We start from the raw sequence: 6,000 nt of genomic DNA, 5'->3' as shown, positions 1-6,000 counted from the left end.
GTCATCCTGCTACCCAGGTAGATAATGTGTACTTGGGACCAGAAAGAAGGAGAGGGGAAATGCCTCTTCAAAAAGGAATCTGTGAGATACAGTTATAAGTTGGACATTGGCTGAGGTTTTAGTAACTCAACAAACTACAAAATAACAGAAAAGGATTGAGAAAATGAAAATAGGACAAAAATATTTTAGGTAGATTCGGGATTCCGAGTCAAATGTGGAATATGAAATTATAAAAATGATTTTCATGTTTGCAGATAAATAAGTGATATTAAATAACATCTAATGAAAAATCAGTAAATGTAATTATGTTTATGTACCTATTTAATATAGAATGGGAGACATTTAAGTTATTTTAACTTTGTTCTCTATCATTTATATTCAGAAATTTTAATCATGTTTTTGGAAAATTTAGAAGATTTTAATAAAGGAGTTTCAACTATATTTATTAACATGACTGAAGTACAATCAAATGAGTCCAAACTATTTAGTTACATTTGTTCTACGTAATGTTCTGTATCATCTAGAATACATCATGAGTTGTATTACTATTCAACAAGCAGAATTTTGTAAGGTGGGGATATTATACAGCCAAATGGTCAAGTTAATTCTTGCATCAAACTGCCTATTAAATAATTTACCCCCAAAATCTCCATTTTTTGACATTTGTCATATATTACAACAAGGAAAGATAACGAATCATGTTTACAAAATCCTGAGAGAGCTCTCTGTTCGTGAGAGTTATTGTTACTTGCTGTTTAATACTTTTACGACAGAATCAAGAAGGTATTTAAAATGAGGTAATAAATTGTGATCAAATGTTATATTTGTTAACTTTCGCTGTGTGAAAGCCACTCCAAAACTTACTGACTTAAAATAACAATTGTTTTTAGCTCATACTTTGTAGGGTTGAGCTCAGCTGGGCTGTGAATCTGGTCTGAGACAGCCTGGACTGATCTTGGCCCACATTATCCATGCTTCTGCAGGCAGCTGATGGGCTGCCTAAGATCAGTGAGTCTATGGTAGGTTCAGCAGCAATGGCTGGGAAAATTGGAGCCTCTCTTCACAGGGTCTCTCATCTTCCTGCAGGCCAGCTGGGGCTTGCCCCCATGGCCAGTGCAAGGTTCTGAAAGAGTGTGGGTGTATGCAAAGCCTTTTGTGTCCTGGGGTTGGAACTTGTACACAGTGCCTCCTCTACAATCTATTAGCTAAAGCAAGTTACGATATATCCCCTGATTCAGATTCAGTGATAGAAGAATTACATTCCACCTGTTGAGGAGTGAAGCTACAAATTGCTTCACTTTGTAGTTTCACTCTTCAGCAGGTGGAATGTGAAGGGCTGTGAATGCAGAGAAGAGAATAGCAAGCAATCTACCACAGATGTTACCATTAGATTTGCCCATGATATGGTTAAGGTGTAATTGGCTATTGCTGTTAGACTTGCCCTTTTTTTCTTCCAGGTGAGGAAATTAAAGGCGTCAATATATCTCCATTTTGAAGTAGTTGAGTGAAAATACACATAGGCCATGCCACGGGTCTCACAGACCACGTGGGCCATTTGTTTCTCCCAGCAAACTTTGTCAGGTCAGCTGTGCAGGATGACCAGAATGTTTGAAACAACTCCATATTTAGCAAAAGGCTGACTGCAAGCAGGTAAGATCTGAATAATTTTGGCATTGCTATGAACAGGGAAGGAGAATTTTTTTAAAGCAGCAACAGCAAAAGATAATAAAGCCCTTTGACAGATATCTAGCACTTAAAGTTTTGAAATTTGTCATTCATTGTGCTTAAAAGAATTTTTAAAAACCATCAAAAAGTGGGCGAAGGATATGAACAGACACTTCTCAAAAGAAGACATTTATGTAGCCAACAAGCATATGAAGAAAAGCTCATCATCACTGGTCATTAGAGAAATGCAAATCAAAACCACGTTCGGATACCATCTCATTCCAGTTAAAATGGGGATCATTAAAGAATCAGGAGACAGATGCTGGAGAGGATGTAGAGAAATAGGAACACTTTTACACTGCTGGTGGGAGTCTAAATTAGTTCAACCATTGTGGAAGACAGTGTGGTGATTCCTCAAGGATCTAGAAAAAGAAATACCAGTTAACCCAGCAATCCCATGACTGGAAATATAGCCAAAGGATTATAAAACATTCTATTATAAAGACACATGCAAGCATATGTTTACTGTGGCACTGTTTACAATAGCAAAGACTTGGAACCAACCCAAATGCCCATCAATAATAGACTGGATAAAGAAAATGTGGCACATATACACCATGGAATACTATGCAGATATAAAAAAGGATGAGTTCATGTCCTTTGCAGGAACATGGATGAAGCTGGAAACCATCATTCTCAGCAAACTGACACAAGAACAGAAAACCAAACACCACATGATCTCACATAAGTGGGTGTTGAACAATGAGAACGCATGGACACAGGGAGGGGACTACCACATACTGGGGCTTATTGGGGGGTGTGGGAGCTTGGGGATGGATAGCAAAGGGTGAGGGGATTGGGGAGGGCTAACATTAGGAGAAACATCTAATGTAGATGGTGTGTTGATGGATGCAGCAAAGCACCATGGCACGTGTATACCTATGTAACAAACCTGCACCTTCTGCATATGTACTCCAGAACTTAAAGTAGAATCATAATTAAGAAATGAATCAAAATAAGGCGTAACTTTGAGAAGTTATCCATCTCTACATTCGGCAAGTTTCCAATGCTGTTTACTTAGAAAAATGGTGGCCACTTAGGTTTATTTCTGTACTCCTATTTTCCTTCAATGTAGATCAAACGTAAGCTCTTTGAGGACAATCATGTTGTTTATCAAGTTCAATATCAAGTTTGTCTCTATATTCCAGTTGTCTGGAATAGTGCTCGAGATGAGATGATATCCTCCCTAAGGGTATACTATTTGCCTTCATACTGCCATATGTTATTTTGTTTCTAATGAAAAGTGTAAAATATTTTAAAATCATAAAGATGTTAAACTTTTAATTATAAGCAAACACTGCATATGTGTATATTTATTATCTGAAAGCATAAGTGCAGAATGGTTCCCAAATGTTAAAAGCAGAAGAGAAAACTTGATGATGGTAACGTTTTTCTCCACTCAATAAAAAGATAATTAGAGTTAGATAAAAATACGTTTCCTGGTTGTCATGTTAGAATAGAGACACAGAACACAAAAGCATAGGTAAGCCTAATTTATTGATAATTTTCTTATGAACTTAAAGCAAAACTCAAGCAGAAAATATTTGTATTCTATCTCTGGCACTGCGGTGTTTGCTGTTAACTGCTTGTGAAAAGCTGCAGAGAGAGATTGGAGAATCTTGTTTGACTAATGAGCTCCTCTACTGACGTCTGAAAAACAGGAGACCATTTTCCACAAATTCATAGACATTTTCAAGCAGAATATAAAACAAATCAGTGTTAAGATGTTTGGCACAAGAGGAACTTTACAGATATTTTACTTAGATAAAAATTTTTATAAAATCAAAATGTTTTGCATTTAAGTTTTAGAATCACAGCTGGCTTTATATGTTACCGCCAATTCCTAGTGTGTCTTCATCCTTGCCCTGTCATATGTGCACAGTGTTACCCAGATACACTACAACTATGTGGAACATGTAGGTTCTACTGTTTGAAGTCAGACTCAATTTTTTCAAAATCAAACCTCTCTTTAATCACTGTTTCTCATTTGAGTTGTTGAATGTTTTTATTATTGTGATTGGTAAGTCCTATGAACACTTATTAAGCTAAATGGTCTTTCTGGTTTGAAAACGTAGCTTTGATTTTTCAAATCATATACAGAAAAAGGTAAACGAAGGGGAATTTGGTAAAACTTACCACAACTTTCAAAAGCATTATGGATTTTTAAAAAATTGTATTCTAGGCTCTGGGGTACATGTGCACATCCTGCATCCTGCAGGGTTGTTGTGTAGGTACATACATGCCATGGTGGTTTGCTGTCTCCATCCCCTTCCACCCACAGCCTACATCAGGCATTTCTCCTAGTGTTATCCCTTCCTATCCTCCCTGCCTCCCCTCCCTTCCACCCCCCACCTATATTATGGATATTTTTAATACTCAATTGAAACGACTTGTTTTTTAAAAAGTTTATGTAACTAAATATTGAGATGGAAGAGAGTCAAGCAGCTTTTTGACTAAAGTCATCTTTCTATGGCATTAAAGTTTGTAAAAGTAAGTTTCAAGTCCAAATAAATCTCATGGATGACATGCTAGGCAGAAAATGCTCACATTTTCTGATTTGGCTGAGGAATTACATAAGTTCCTTTTTTTTTTTTAAGCCCATTGCACTCAGCTGATATTGCCATTGTCCTTGGATGTATGCTCAGAGATGCCAGCATCTCACAGCTGAACTATGGCACACAACAGTATACTGTTTCTTTTTTTTTCTTGGCCCTTTGCCTCATTCATTTATTCCAAATATTTGTTGAGTTTTAACTATTTACCAAACACATGGTATCCTTTAAGCCTTGGCCAAATTGTCACTTGCTTGGTAAAGTTTTATCTGACCTCCCCAAAAAGGAATAGGAGGAGGAAGGGGGGTGGAAAGTAGCGTGTGGGTACCCGGATGGTGACTTTCAGATGATGTGGAGGACTGTCTGCATTGCATTGTGCATCTGGAAATACATCCTTCCATTGTTTTCCCTCGAAGGCTCATTACTTGAATATAGCAACTCCTTAAGAAAAAGAGATGCAAAAGAAAGAAGGTTAGAAAAAAAAAACAGTTTAAGAATTTTAAAATACACTTTTCTGGGTTCTCATACAATCAAATGAATGTGTACCTGTAAACAAATAAGATATACTAGTATCAGAAATCTAACGCTTGTGAGCTTAAAGATTTTGAAGGCACCTTCTATATGTCCTATATTATTTTACTGTTTGTTATTCTTAGCATTTGGTAAGTGTCTTAAAAATATTTGTGCCTATTCCAGTGAGCTGAGAGAGAAAAAAACAATCTGTTTTTGCCTCAAGGTGAGTTGAAAGCTCATCCCAATTACTATTACTAGGTTACAAACCAACTGAAAACTTGGTGTAAAACCACCATTTTATCATGCTTTAATGCTGTAGTTTAAGAATCCAGACAAGGTGGGAATAGCTTGTCTCTTTTGTATGGTGTGTGGGCCCTCAGCTGGAAAGATGTGAAGGCTGGGGGTGACAACCAAGGGCAAGCAGGGCAGAGGCTCAAGTCAGCAGCAGGTGCCTGGTATCTCAGCCCAAGCATGGTGCCTACGCAGAGATGATGAAAAGGCTGGATTCAGCTGGGGCAGAGGCTGGGACACCTGCACATGCTCTGGGCTTCTTATAGCATCAAACTGGGTTCTCGGAAATAGTGTTCCAGGAGACATCTGGAGGATGAACGTTCCAAGAGAACCAGGAAGAAACGGCATGCCTTCTTCTGGTTACTTCTACTTAATGGCTTGTAGTTACATTCCTTCCAGAGGCATGTCAAGGAATGTGAAGCTTTGCATCAGAGCTGCGTTACCTGCATTAGGGTTGCGTTACTGCAGCCATGGAACATGAAAGGGAGGTGTAGGGGATGCCGAAGTTGAAAAGAGAACCCAAAAAAGAAAAGGAAAAGGAAATGGGAAAGAGGATGTAGTTTCTTTCACAGCTGCGTGTTTCTGGCAAACAAGTCTGCATTTGAATCGCTTACTGCTTAAACTTTGGCTAGGTTTATGTTTTGCTGTCTCCGTTCAGTTGATGACTCAAATGGAAATAACTATCTTTTGCCTCTTTCCACTCCTACCCCTTCCAAAATAATTCTTCAAACCAAATCATTACTTATGATATGGTTTGGATGTTTGTCCCCTTTATCTTATGTTGAAATGTGTTCTCTAGTGTTGGAGATGAAGCCCAGAGGCAGATGTTTGAGTCACGGGGGTGGATCCCTCGTTAATGGTGTTGAAGCAGCCTCATTGTCTGGGGTGGTATACCCAAGGTTCATTGTCTCACAGCTAC

This window comes from Callithrix jacchus, chromosome 5, assembly GCF_049354715.1.
Source record: "Callithrix jacchus isolate 240 chromosome 5, calJac240_pri, whole genome shotgun sequence".
Lineage (NCBI taxonomy): Eukaryota > Metazoa > Chordata > Mammalia > Primates > Cebidae > Callithrix > Callithrix jacchus.
The sequence above is the reverse complement of the archived record's forward strand: the minus strand, read 5'-3'. Positions refer to the sequence as shown.